This window comes from Aegilops tauschii, chromosome 7 (assembly GCF_002575655.3).
Source record: "Aegilops tauschii subsp. strangulata cultivar AL8/78 chromosome 7, Aet v6.0, whole genome shotgun sequence".
NCBI classification, from domain to species: domain Eukaryota; kingdom Viridiplantae; phylum Streptophyta; class Magnoliopsida; order Poales; family Poaceae; genus Aegilops; species Aegilops tauschii.
This window is the reverse complement of record NC_053041.3, coordinates 406,287,896-406,303,125: the sequence shown is the minus strand read 5'-3', so window position 1 is coordinate 406,303,125 and position 15,230 is coordinate 406,287,896. Positions and strand designations below refer to the sequence as shown.

Below are 15,230 nucleotides of genomic sequence, written 5' to 3'. Positions count from 1 at the left end.
CCTTCTGTACACGTGAGATCCCATCTTGGGGCCTTTTCCGGCGATCTGCCGGAGGGGGAATCGATCACGGAGGGCTTCTACATCAACACCATAGCCTCTCCGATGAAGCGTGAGTAGTTTACCACAGACCTTCGGGTCCATAGTTATTATCTAGATGCTTCTTCTCTCTCTTTTGTTCTCAATACAAAGTTCTCCTCGATGTTCTTGGAGATCTATTCGATGTAATACTCTTTTGCGGTGTGTTTGCCGAGATCCGATGAATTGTGGATTTATGATCAAGATTATCTATGAATAATATTTCGTTCTTCTCTGAATTCTTATATGCATGATTTGATATCTTTGCAAGTCTCTTCGAATTATTGGTTTAGTTTGGCCTACTAGATTGATCTTTCTTGCAATGGGAGAAGTGCTTAGCTTTGGGTTCAATCTTGCGGTGTCCTTTCCCAGTGACAGTAGGGGCAACAAGGCACATATTGTATTGTTGCCATCGAGGATAAAAAGATGGGGTTTATATCATATTGCTTGAGTTTATCCCTCTACATCATGTCATCTTGCCTAATGTGTTACTCTGTTCTTATGAACTTAATACTCTAGATGCATGCTGGATAGCGGTCGATGTGTGGACTAATAGTAGTAGATGCAGAATCGTTTCGGTCTACTTGACACGGACGTGATGCCTATATTCATGATCATTGCCTAGATATTCTCATAACCATTCGCTTTTCTATCAATTGCTCGGCAGTAATTTGTTCACCTACCATAATATATGCTATCATGAGAGAAGCCACTAGTGAAACCTATGGCCCCCGGGTCTATTTTACATCATATTAGTTTCCCGTCAACTTGCCAATTTCTGTCGCCGTTTATTTTGGAATCTTTTCTTTCCAATCTATACAACAAAAATACCAAAAATATTTACTTTACTATATTTATTAGATCTCACTTTTGCGAGCGACCATGAAGGGATTGACAACCCCTTTATCGCGTTGGTTGCAAGGTTCTTAATTGTTTGTGCAGTTATTAGGTGACTTGCGTGTAATCTCCTACTGGATTGATCCCTTGGTTCTCAAAAACTAAAGGAAATACTTATGCTACTTTGCTGCATCACCCTTTCCTCTTCAAGGAAAAATCAACACATGCTCAAGAGGTAGCAGGACACCGTAGGATTGAACCCACTACAAAGCACCTCTCCCACGGAAGATAAATCAATCTAGTTGGCCAAACCAAACGAATAGATCAAAGAGAAATAAAAAGCTATAATAATCATGCATAATAAAGTTCAAAAAGACTCAACTACTTTCAATGAATAATCTGAGCATAAACCCACAATTCATCGAATCCCAACAAATACACCGCGAAAGAAGATTACAACGGATAGAACTCCGAGGAGAACATTGTATTGGATATCAAAGAGAGATAAGTCATCTAGCTAATCACTATGGACCAGTAGGTCTATGGTAAGGTACTCACACATCATCGAATGTGCAACAAGGTTTATTTATAGGACCTCCGTGATCGATTCCCCCTCCGGCAGAGTACCGGGAAAGGTCTCCAGATGGGATCGCGAAAGAACAAAGACTTGCGGCTGCAGAAAAATTGTTTCGGGTGGCTCTCAGTTGGTTTTGGGATTTATGAGAATTAATAGAAGCGGAATTAGGTCAAACGGAGTACGTGGGGCCCACAAGCTCAGGTGACATGCCCCCTGGGGGCTCGCTGTGTGATCTTCTGGCCCTCTCGTACATCTTCTGGCCTCCTCGGGAAGCTTCTAGGGCCCCTTTTGGTCCTGAAAAATTACCGTAAAGTTTCATCGTGTTTGTACTTTGTTTGGTATTGATTTTCTGCGAAACAAAATCTCTACTACCTAAAAGATACGTAAAGTTCCCTCTCCCCTCTTACGTCAATGGTTTCGTGGACACCTCCAACCCCAGTCTTCCCTTCGTGCAACATCTCGTCCCTCCTGATTCCCTTATTTATTCGCTTCTGTAATTCCCGTTGAGTTTCCTGTTTTTAGCCTGGTTGCAATCCATGTCGCGATTCCCTGATTTAATCGCTCCCGTAATTCCCGTTCATTTTCCTTGCTTTTCGTCCTCACAAACATGCCCTGCCCGATCTTCCGCCCCCGCTCGATCTAATCTAGAGGAGGGGTTGCCTCACATCCCGTCCTTTCTCTTGCTCCACCCATGATAGATGCTAAGTGGGAGAATGAGCGACAACATCGAGGAGATCAGCCGCGGTGCTTGCTGCTAGAGGCGCGGTCGATCAGTGTGCAAGGCGAGCGCCTATCCACCCTGCAACTGTGGATATAGGAAGAACTGATCAAATCCCACCCCCGTACCCCCGCACACGATATCATCCAATCCCACCATCGATCCACTTCTCCCGGCTGCCATCACGGGGCCTTCCCCATTCCCACCTCCACCCGCTGGTGATGTTGCGACCACGCAGCCACTGCTCTTCGCCGCTCCATCTACCCGGCTTCTGTCACGCTGCTTTCCACCACCCCACCAACCCGCACACTGACAGCAGCATGCCATCCTATCCTCCGCACACTGACAGCAGCATGCCATCTCGAGCCATACCCCCTCCTTCTCCGGCGGAGGCAGCAACGCGTGCCCGCGCTTCAGGAGATGGTGCGCCTCTCTCCATCCATCTCCATCGCGCCCACCCCGATGCACTGCACTCATCTTGGACCAGGGAGAGCGAGCACTGTTGCAATTGGAGCTGTTCCGGCGATGTGCCTTACCTCGCTCCAGGTTTCACACGGCGCCGCTAGGTTTTTCGCCGAGGAAGTCATATCGTGAAGCCGGGAAGATCTCATCCTTCCATGCTTCCGCCCTACGCGGCATCCTGCTGCATGTCTGTTTTGTGCAGGTACAACACTTCAGCATGCAACCTGTTCAACAGAATGTTTACCATGCATTTGGTACAAGATAGATTGTACTATCGTCATTATTTGTCCCTCCATTGGTTAGTCTTTTGATCTACTGGTATTTTATGAGATAGGGTTTTTGAAATAGAAAATTTGGCTTCGAATTTGAGCGTTGTTGTATGCGTGATGGCAGACAGAAGCTGTCTTTTTTCCAGCTGGTGCACTGAGAGACAGAAGCTGACCTAATGAATTTCTTTGTAAAAAATTTTGTGCAGTTTCACCTCTTACACGCTCTGTTAATTTCTTAGATATCTGCAAGTTTGTTATTGAACAAAAACATGTCAGGATGGTTGTCTTATTGCCCTCTCTAGGCCTTTAAAAAGCATGTCGTGATTGATCTATTCCCCACTGGTATATTCAAAGTACAGGTCTATACATGTATATTGCTTCAAAAGATCTTGCAAATTTGGAAGCTAAAACAAGGTAAACTAGATATACGTTTTTAGGAAAAGATACGTAAAGTTCCCTCTCCCCTCTTACGTCAATGGTTTTGTCGACACATCCAACCCCAGTCTTCCCTTCATGCAACATCTCGTCCCTCCTGATTCCCTTATTTATTCGCTTCTGTAATTCCTGTTGAGTTTCCTGTTTTTAGTCCGGTCGCAATCCATGTCGCGATTCCCTGATTTAATCGCTCCCGTAATTCCCGTTCATTTTCCTTGCTTTTCGTCCTCACAAACATGCCCTGCCCGATCTTCCGGCCCCGCTCGATCTAATCTAGAGGAGGGGTTGCCTCACATCCCGTTCTTTCTCTTGCTCCACCCATGAAAGATGCTAAGTGGGAGAATGAGCGGAACATCGAGGAGATCAGCCGCGGTGCTTGCTGCTGGAGGCACGGTCGATCGGTGTGCAAGGCGAGCGCCTATCCACCCTGCAACTGTGGATATAGGAAGAACTGATCAAATCCCACCCCCGCACCCCCGCACACGATCTCATCCAATCCGACCATCGATCCACTTCTCCCGGCTGCCGTCACGGGGCCTTCCCCATTCCCACCTCCGCCCGCTGGTGAGGTCGTGACCATGCAGCCGCTGCTCTTCACCGCTCCATCTACCGGGCTTCCATCATGCTGCTCTCCACCACCCCAACTACCCGCACACTGACAGCAGCATGCCATCCTATCCTCCGCACACTGATAGCAACATGCCATCTCGAGCCATACCCCCTCCTTCTCCGGCGGAGGCAGCAACGCGTGCCCGCGCTTCAGGAGACGGTGCGCCTCTCTCCGTCCATCTCCATCACGCCCACCCCGATGCACTGCACTCATCTTGGACCAGGGAGAGCGAGCACTGTTGCAATTGGAGCTGTTCCAGCGATGTGCCTTACCTCGCTCCAGGTTTCACACGGCGCCGCTAGGTTTTTCGCCGAGGAAGTCATATCGTGAAGCCGGGAAGATCTCATCCTTCCATGCTTCCGCCCTACGCGGCATCCTGCTGCATGTCTGTTTTGTGCAGGTACAACACTTCAGCATGCAACCTGTTCAACAGAATGTTTACCATGCATTTGGTACAAGATAGATTGTACTATCATCATTATTTGTCCCTCCATGTTAGTCTTCTGATCTACTGGTATTTTATGAGATAGGGTTTTTGAAATAGAAAATTTGGCTTCGAATTTGAGCGTTGTTGTATGCGTGATGGCAGACAGAAGCTGACTTTTTTCCAGCTGGTGCACTGAGAGACCGAAGCTGACCTAATGAATTTCTTTGTAATTTTTTTTGTGCGGTTTCACCTCTTACACGCTCTGTTAATTTCTTAAATGTCTGCAAGTTTGTTATTGAACAAAAACATGTCAGGATGGTTGTCTTATTGCCCTCTGCAGGCCTTTAAAAAGCATGTCGTGATTGATCTATTCCCCACTGGTATATTCAAAGTACAAGTCTATACATGTATATTGCTTCAAAAGATCTTGCAAATTTGGAAGCTAAAACGAGGTAAACTAGATATACGTTTTTAGGTTAATTCTAATGTAATGCAATTGCAACTTCCTGTGGACTCTTGAAAATAACTATTTTGTTTGCATGCAGTATGTTCGTCCAGCGGAGGATGCCCTTCAGTGGAAAATTCTGAAACCTTATTCAGCTTTGATGTATAGCTGGCACAGTTTGTTAATAATCTCTATGAACACTTGTACAAATGGTGAATTTTTTTCTTATAACCATGGAATCATGACCTGGAATGTATTATTCATGTGTACACCTTCAATGTGGATTATAAGATGATGTACCTTGTCAGGAACTTTCCTTCTCGGAGACCACTTTCGTTTCATATTCATGCAAAAATTTCTCTGGGGATATTGAATTTTTTGCTTGTACTGCCTTTTTCTGTAGTCATTGAAATACTCCCTTGCACAGAAATTTGATTTCTACTGAATTTTTGTCAAGATACTCAGACTTCTTGTACTAACATTTAACATGTTACTGTTGTACTATAATTTACCTTGTTGGCCCTCTCTGACGAGGTTCCGTACTGAAATTTTGCATTGATGTACTTTTTTTTTTTGCCTTTTTACTCTGGTACTGACATTTAACTATTTTGTAGGAAGGAAGAACTCAAGGGAGCAAAAGGAACAAAGGAGAAAGGAGCGCTCAAGAGAATTTAACTCAAAGTCCAAGATGTGATCTTCACATAGCTCACAAATCTTAACCAGTAAACACTACTTGATTCGTGATGGCATTGGACCAGACACACAACATCCATATCTATAATAATTATATAAGTACAGTGTGCTTGATTCCTATATTGATTCTCTTTAACTTGTTCGTTGAACTGGTTTGGTTTAAATTATATATGATAGAATTTAGTTCTAATTTTATTTTGATAGTGTGCGCTTTATTGAATTTGGTGGGAGAAGAATAGAGTGATTATGTGGTACCAAAAATGTTGGCTATGGTTTATTTTGTATTAAATATGTTATCTTATAGCAGGTGCATCCTATCAGAGATACATATTTCATACAATTAATGCTGAACCACTAGAATACTTATGTCCCCGTTGCAACGCACGGGCAATTTCCTAGTAATAGGCAAAAATAGGAACTAGCAATGGGCGCTGAGTTAATAGGTTATTTCCCAAAATGATATAAAATTGCATATAAACTATCTAAGATTGATAATATAATAGCATAAAGCAATCAAAAATTATAGATACATTGTAGACGTTCAAACCCTACATTTCACTATTTTAGCAATGGATTTAAGAGAGATCATCAAAACTAGGGTTTGCTGAAAAGTAAAAAAAACGCTATCAAATAACATGATTCCAACCAACCAAATTGTGGGGGATGAGAGAGGTTACCTCAAGGGATGAAAATGCCTCCAATTCACTAGACAAACGGGTCCAATCTGAGAGAGAGATTTGAGTGGGGTTTGAATGGTGGGGAGGAAGGAGGCCAATAATTTAGGTAGGAGGGAGAGTGGGGTGAATGGGTTGGTGTGTAGCCCACCCGCGAGCCCTAGCCACTTACTCCATCATGGGTCTACCTTCGAAGGGCCTGACGGTAAGGTAAAGGGCCTACGGATGTTGGCTATAGCGTTGGGCCCTTTTTTTTGCCACATCACTGTGATTTAGGGCGGCAACCAGTCCCTTCCACCAGGGCCTCGGGAAATACGTAATGTACCCTTAGAGCATCTACAGGCGTGGTCACCAAATCTGTCCCCTCAAACGCCCGCGTCAGGCGCGTCCACGGGCAGTGACTAAGGCCTCCACAAATAACTCTCTCTACATCCGAACACCTCATATGTCAAATCTTAAAACCATACAAACAATGCAAAGAAAACATCTAGGTAGCACGTAGATGAACTGTCCTTGACTATGCTACTTGTTGTCGTCGAAGATGTCCACTATCTCCATTCCGGGCTCCGAGTACATGGGGGACATACGCAAGTCCGGCTCCTCCTCTGCCTCTACCTCCATCTCCGCTTCCACCTCGTCGAAGAGCACGTCGATCTTCGCCTGTTCTTGCCGAAGGAAGCGCCGGTTGGACTTGAGGTACCACTAGTAGAAAACAGGGCTTTGGTCACAGGGCAGTATTCACATTAGTCCCGGTTCAGTCACGAACCGGGACGAATGACACATTCGTCCCGGTTCGTGTGGCTAAGGCATTAGTCCCGGTTCACTTGGGCCCTTTAGTCCCGGTTGGTGCCACGAACCGGGACTAAAGGGTGCGATGCCCATTAGTCCCGGTTGGTGACCTTTAGTCCCGGTTGGTGCCACCAACCGGTACTAATGGGCTTTGAGGCATTAGTACCGGTTCATGGCATGAACCGGTACTAAAGGTCCCATTTTCAAACTCTACACCCCCCCGGACCGCCTTTTCAGTTTTAGAAAAAACAAAAGAAAATGATGGAAATGTAAAAAAAATAAAAAAAATAAGTTTCCCATGTGATATGTGGTCTAGTTGTTGGGAAAATTAACAAATATGAATTTCGACTTTATTTGCAAAATCTCTCTGGAATTTGTAAAATGGGCATAACTTTTGCATACGAACTCGGATGAAAAAGTTTTTTATATGAAAAATCATCTACTCGAAAAGTTACATCTGAATTTAACGGGAGAACCTTGTTAAACATTTTCAAAATCCTCAAAAACCTAACAGAAAAAAAGTTACGGGGCTTTTAAGATCTAGAGTGGAAAAAATCGAAAAAATTTCAAACTGTGGTCAAATTGTGGTCAAACAATGGTCAAACTAATTATTCTAGAATATTAGTGTTACTAAATAATTATTTTAGTTATTTTGAATTTTGGTCAAACTGTGGTCAAAATGTGGTCAAACAATGGTCAAACTAATTATTCTAGAATATTAGTGTTACTAAATAATTATTTCAGTTATTTTGAATTTTGGTCAAATCTGGTCAAACTGTGGTCAAACAATGGTCAAACTAATTGTTCAAGAAATATTAGTGTTACTAAATAATTATTGTTTTTTAAAACAATAGTTTCAAACTCAAACAGTGAAATGTGTCACTTCATGCTCAAGCAAAATTCCTGAGGGTTAATAGGATTGACATCTTACTATTGTCAGGAAAACAAAAAGTGCAGACTTGGAAACGAGGGAGAATAGAACCCGGAAGTTAAGCGTGCTCAGGCTAGGGAAGTGGGAGGATGGGTGACCGTTCGGGAAGTTAGATGATTTGGAATGATGAGGGGTGATTAGAGATTAGAGGATAAATTGAGTAGTGATGAGGGGTGATGATTAGAGATTAGAGGTTAAAATAATTCAGAAATTTGAAAATCAAAAAAAAAAATTCAAAAAAAATCATAAAATTTCCTTTAGTCCCGGTTGGTGTTACGGTTGGTAACACCAACCGGGACTAAAGGTGGAGCTCCACGTGGCCAGAACCGGGACTAAAGGGGAGAGGCATTAGTAACGACACCGGGACTAAAGGGCCTTACCAACCGGGACAAAAGCCCCTTTTTCTACTAGTGTACGCATCATCCTTGATGGACTCCAGGATGGTTGTCTACTCCGCCATCTCCGCCGCTTGGGCGACGGCGAACTCCGACATGGCCTCCTTCATGGTGAAGCCCGCAACCGGCGTTGGCTCCTCCTCTGGCTCCGCCGCATCTGCCTCCTCTGGATCCGCCTCCTCCGTGGGCTCCGACTGCTGCTCCCCTCCCCATCATCCTCCTCCAGCTCCGACAAGTCCGGAGGCAGGCTCGCTGCGATCCGAGCCGCGCGCCTCGCCTGGATCTCCTCCTTGATCTGGAAGTGGCGCTCCGGCGTTAGCATAGAGTAAGTGGTCTGCTTCTGTCGGGCCATGTCGGACGACGAGGGAGGAAGAAGGTGGAGACGGAGAGATATGTGCTCGGGATGGCGGCTCGGAGAGGGAGAAAGAGGTTGTGGCTAGGGTTGGGGACGCCGTCTGGCTTAAATTGCCGGATTTTGGCCTCGAAGGACGAGCCAGAGTGGCGCCACGCGGCGTCCACACCCCTATCGGAGAAGATGTTCGACAAACTCTTGGGTTTTCGGGCGATTCCGTGTGGGACCCAGTCGTCAGTCCGACGTGGCGGACGCGCCCAGGCCTCTCTATATACTCTCCATATTTGAGCTGAATATAAGGGGTGCCGGTTAGCCCTGGCGTTTGGGGACCATTTGAGATGTCCTTATGGGTCGGCTTTTTTTTTGACCGATCATTGATCGGGGCGTCCGCTCCCGACGGGGGAGGCGGCCGGCTGTAGATGCTCTTACCGTCACAATTACTGCGTTACCTGAAGGGTCTGGTCCGAGCAAAGTTTGGATCAAATCGTGCTAACCTTCGACTAAACGGTTAAAACTGTGATTTTGGAGAAATGTATAGGTCCATGGATGATATGCAAGGAGAATGAAGCTAAGGTTCTGGTCAGGTCATCTCATCTGCACGTTCGTAGGGCACCACTACATAACAAGACCTGTCTCCTTAGGTACGTGCGGGGCGTCTACAGGGCAGGCAAGGTCCATCGTTACGAGTGCCCCACCATATGCCATCCACTGGATCGATGGACGAATTGGGTTGGGTGCACGTGACGCTGCTTTGCCTTCATATATGGTTGGTCTGCTCTGTGCGTCCTCGTCGGGTTTGGGTTAACACTTGCCTGAACTTGAAAAGATCGTGACACTTGTTTGCTAGTACTCTCGCAAGAGGATTAAGATAATTTGGAGGTTTGGAATGGCAGGGCGGGCGCGCGCACTGGTGAGGTACCTTTTGGCTGTTGTGGGTGCAGGCCGATGGGGTGGTGGTGGTGCGTCGCGGCAAACGAGGCAATGCGCACGGGAATCGATGCTGGACGCGAGCCGACCGGGTGACTGCCGCCTTGGCATGGACGGCTGCAGACCGCACCGGGCATCGCCTTCGCTGGCCCGGACAGAGGCACAGCCAACACGCTTGACATGTCATCGTACTGTGTTTTTCGTTTTTCGTGGTACTGCTAGTAGCTGCACTAGACGACTAGTCACTGTGCTCTTCCTAGTGTCTATATACAGGTGACTTTTTTTCTTTCTTCCTCGTCCTAGCTTTGAAATGTGGCTAATCTCTCTCATACTCTCTTCTGTGGGTCTTCGAACTCTTCTTTCTTGGCGCCAAAATACCAAGCTGTATAATTATACAATAGTCTTCAGTCTTTGTCACCATATGAAAAGAAATTGTTTTCCCAAACGCTGTTCCAATGCACGCTATGTACACACGGTATGCAGTGCCACAGTGGTGGGTGTTTGTTGGGCCTTCTTCGGCCTCCCAATGGGTCTGCGGCACAGACAGGACATGCGTAACGCATCTCCGGCCGGCGCACTCAACGCAACTGTTGGCGTTGGGACTCTGACGATTCCGCCCTGGGGGGACGCCAAAAGGCCATTCTTTTTCCCTTCGAGCTCGATCTCCCATTCATGGACATGCGGCGTTTGCCACTAATCTTACGGTCAAATCCCGGTCAAACCAATCGTTTCCATCGAACCCCATCACGTGCTTTCTGCAGCGGCAGGCATATAATAAGTTAAGCTGAACTAATTGGCGAGTATTTTGAGCTATAGCGCCCGCGGGGAGCCGATTGGCCCTGGCCTGAACACAGAACAGGTTAGTTGTACTGCATGATGTGATGGTGCCACTGCATCCGCATGCATGCATAGCTAGTACATGCCAGTTCTGCTTTCTCCCAGATATTCACGGGAACTTGTTGGACATGCATGAATGCATATGCACTCGCCGGCCTGCTATGCTGCGCAATGCTGCACCCTTTTATCTTCGTATGAAGTAATATCTTTGTTATCAAAGCTTGCGTATTATTTTATTGATAGAAGAAGTTAGAGCGAGTAAAAGATGTTGTACAACACATGTTACAGACGTAAGAGGTGCGAACATGATGCCCGAAGTAGAGAGACACGAGATGCTTGGCCCAAACAGAGAAAAACATAGCTAAACTCGCCACCCTCAGAAGTAGCCCAGACCAACAACAGACGGCCAACATCTCCAGATCCAGAACCGGGGACGCCTTCAGCAAACAAGACATCACCTTCACGAAGGAAAACGACACCAAGACGTCGTCGCCGTCCGATCCGGAGAACCGGACCTAGAGTTTCCCTTGTTGTTCGAGGAGGGGCACAGATAACTGGCGTGACAGCGCCTCCGAGAAGGGGACGACATCCGCTGGTGTTGTCGCTGCCAGCATAGGATGCAAGGATTTTGCCCTGGCCAGAGTTCGAGTAAATCCCAAGCCGCCGGAGCACGAATGGGAGAAGAGAAAGTCGGGAATGCGCCGAAACCATGAACGCAAGAAGGGGAGCAACGCCCGCCGTCGAAGAGGCTCCAGGTGCCGCCAGACGCGGGAGTAACGAGGCACAGAGGTAGGCGGCTGGGCGGAATGGGAGGCGGTGGGGGATATGACGGTGGTCAGAGGTACGGCCCCAACGTATCTACTTTTCCAAACACTTTTGCTCTTGTTTTGGACTCTAATTTGCATGATTTAAATTAAACTAACCCGGAATGATGTTGTTTTCAGCAGAACTATCTTGGTGTTATTTCTGTGTAGAAATAGAAGTTCTCGAAATTGGACAAAATTTTGTGGAGATTTTTTTATGAAATATATAAAAAATACTGGAGCAAAGAAGTACCAGAGGAGGGCCACCATGAGGCCACAAGCGAGGGGCACGCCATGCTGGCTTGTGGGTCCCACAGACCTCCGACTGACCGAATTGCAAGCCTATAAATTCCGTCTTCCCGAGAGAAAAATCAGAGAGAAAGTTTCATTGTGTTTTACGATACGGAGCCGCCGCCACCTCTTGTTCTTCATTGGGAGCCCTAATCTAGTGTCCGTTCGAGGCTCTGAAGAGAGGGATTCATCGCCGTTGTCATCACCAACCCTTCTCCATAAAAAAATTCATGATGCTCACCATCATTATTGAGTAATTCCCTTGTAGGCATGCTGAAGGTAGAGGAGATGGATAGGATTTCTTATGTAATCGTCTCAATTTTTTAGGGCTTGATCCCTCGTATCCACTATGTTCTGAGACTAATGTTCCTATGACTCTCCTATGCTTAATGCTTGTCACTAGGGCCTGAGTGCCATGATTTCGTATCTGAGCACTTATACTTTTGTGAATATATTTGATATATTGATCTTACCTGCAAGTTCTCTGCACCTATTATCATTCTGAACCTTAGACCCCAGGGTGACAATGATTGGGATATCAACGGGGATGACTTTAACTTAAGGAGTTCATGTATTCACTCTATGCTAATGTTTTGTTCCGGTTCTCTATTAAAAAGAGCGCCTTAGTTACCCTTAGTTTCCATTATGACCACATTGCCATGAAAGGTGGGGCAAAAGATGGCGTGCAAGTTCTTACCACAAGCATGTTTGACTATACACGGAATACATGCCTACATATGATTGATGAATTGGAGTTATTGTGTATCGCTATAGGTTGTGACTGCTACATATTGAACCTTATCTAAATATCCATCGCTACTCCATGCCTACACTTTAATATCATTGCTTTGCTCAAGTTACTACTGCTGCTCTGTTTGCTACAAAATTGCTACTACTGTTACTGCCACTATTACCGTTACTATTTTTATCACTACTATCATATTACTGTGCTAATAATAAATTAATGCAACGAAGTGATTCTCGGGCGTGGTCTGATAACCCACAAGTATAGGGGATAGCCTTTCTCGATAAGTTAGAGTGTCGAACACAAAGAGGAGCTAAAGGTAGAATTTATATTCCCTTCAAGTTCTATCGACCACTGATACAACTCTACGCACACTTAACGGTCGCTTTACCTAGAACAAGAATAAAACTTCTTTGTAGGTGTAAGGATAAGTTTACGAGAAAAAAAAACTAGAAGTACTTAGCGAGAATAAAACAAGGAGTAATTTGCAAGATAATAAAAGTTAGTTGTTTAGTAGAAAGCTTTTGTAACACAAGAGAAGAATTTCTTCCTAGGCAATTGATAACTAAACCGATAATCATTATTGCAATTTTATATGAGGGCGAGGCATGAGCTAACATACTTTCGGTACTTGGATCATATGCACTTATGATTGGAACTCTAGCAAGCATCCGTAACTACTAAATATCATTAAGGTAAAACCCAACCATAGCATTAAGTAACAAGTCCTCTTTACTCCCATACGCAACAACCACGATCATCAATCAACCCATAGGACAAAACGAATCTACTCAAACATCATAGGATGCATGACAACACATCATTGGATAATAATATGTGGCATAAAGCACCATGTTTAAGTAGAGATTACAACGGGAAGAGAGAGGTTACACCGCTGCATTGAGGGGGATAGAGTTGGTGATGACGGCGGCGAAGTTGTTGGTGTAGATCGCCGTCATGATGATTGCCCCGACGGCGTTCCGGCGCCATCGGGATAGAGGGGGAGAGAGCCCCCTCCTTCTTATTCCTTGGTCTCCCCCCTAGATGGGCCGAGAGTCTCCCCTCTGGTCAATGACTGCCATGGCTCCCGGAGGGCAGGAGCCCCTCCGAGATTGGATATCTGTGTGTGTGTGTTTCTCTTAGGTTTCACGTCTGTTTTCGGACCCCTTCACCGTTTTTATATTCCCGGAGATCCGTAACTCCGATTGGGCTGAAATTTTGAGGGGATTTTATGCGGAAATTATCTTTCTTGCGGCGAAAGAAGGGCTGCAACCAACTTATGAGGGAGTCAGAAGGCCAAAATGAATCATCAATCAACCCATAGGACAAAACGAATCTACTCAAACATCATAGGATGGCAACACATAATTGGATAATAATATGTAGCATAAAGCACCATGTTTAAGTAGAGATTACATCGGGAAGAGAGAGGTTACACCGCTGCATTGAGGGGAAAAGAGTTGGTGATGGCGGCGGCGAAGTTGCTGGTGTAGATCATCGTCATGATGATTGCCCCGACGGTCTTCCGGTGCCACCGGGAGAGTGGGGGAGAGAGCCCCCTCCTTCTTCTTTTTTCCTTCGTCTCCCCCTAGATGGAAGCATAGTTTCCCCTCAGGTCCATGGCTGCCATGGCTCCCGGAGGACAGGAGCCCCTCCGAGATTGGATCTCTCTCTCTCTACCTATCTATCTATCTCTCTCTATGTGTGTGTGTGTTTCTCTTCTGTTTCACGTCTATTTTTGGACCCCTTCACCATTTTTTATATTCCGGAGACCCATAACTCCCATTGGGCTGAAATATTGAAGGGATTTTTATCCGGAAATTATATTTCTTGTGACAAAAGAAGAACTGCAACCGACCTACGATGGAGTCAAAGGCAACACGACACGACCTAACCCCTGGCCGTGCCCTGTTGCCTTGTGGCCACCTCGGGCACCGTCTTGCGTTGATTCTTATTCCCAAAAATCACATATATTCCAAAATAAATGTCTGTAAAATTTTATCGCGTTTGGACTTCGTTTGATATGGATTTTCTGTGAAACAAAAAACATGCAAAAAACAGGAACTTGCACTGGATCAATATGTTAGTCCCAAAATAACATAAAATGTTGCCAAAAGTATATGAAATTTGTAGAATTTGGCATGAAACAATAAAAAATTATAGATACAACGGAGACGTATCATGGTTGAATTGACAATTCAACTGCTAAGGCTTATATTCTTTGTCTCCCCTTGTGTCAAATCAATAAATTTGGGTGACATACTACCCACGAATACTGTTGCGAGCCCCTATACTTGTGGGTCATTAGCGAGCCAGGATCCGAAGAGTAGCCCAGATCCGGGTCACCAAGACCGGAGTAGCAAGGACGCTGATGGGCCCAAGGAGCTGGAGGGGGCACATCTCTCGTAGTGCGTGAGAATAGAAGATGCGCGGCGGCCCAGCAAGGGCATCATCAGTGTGGGGGTGCGGAGGCATCGAGGTGCTGGCGAGCCGAATGAGCCGTAAGGAGCACAACTCCTGGGGAGCGCTGGGACCAGAGCCGCCCCAGCCGGCCATGGCCGCTGGGCTGGAGTCGCCCCTGCTAGAGATGTTTGGTGGTCGTGGTGGTGGGCACGCGCATAGTCAAGTTCCAACCGGTGCACTACAAGAGGCAGCAGCCGCGAGGCACCACTAGCAACTCGAAGGCCGCCGCCTGGAGGGGGCGAACCGAAGCTGCGAGGGGTGAGGGACGTGGCCGGCCGCCGGAGAAGCCACAACTGGCCAGGGAACAAAGTTCCAGAACGCCACAACCAATCGGGGAAGTCGCACAAGAGTTGGATCTAATGGGTGGAGGTGGTGCGAAGATAGAGGGAAGCGAGCATGGATGGGGCCACGCAGTTCCTCGCTGCCGCTGTCTGCCGTGGGACTTCGCCCTTGGGCCTCCTCTTGTGACGACAAG

General features: G+C 46.3%; 1 long non-coding RNA gene across 1 annotated transcript; it reads left to right on the top strand.

Moving 5' to 3' along the window:
* Positions 1-2,093: 2,093 nt before the first annotated feature.
* LOC141028078 (uncharacterized) lies at positions 2,094-6,469 on the top strand. The gene is made up of 3 exons (XR_012190335.1): positions 2,094-4,383; positions 4,751-4,862; positions 4,956-6,469. It is a non-coding gene; the product is annotated as an uncharacterized lncRNA (long non-coding RNA).
* Positions 6,470-15,230: the final 8,761 nt, after the last annotated feature.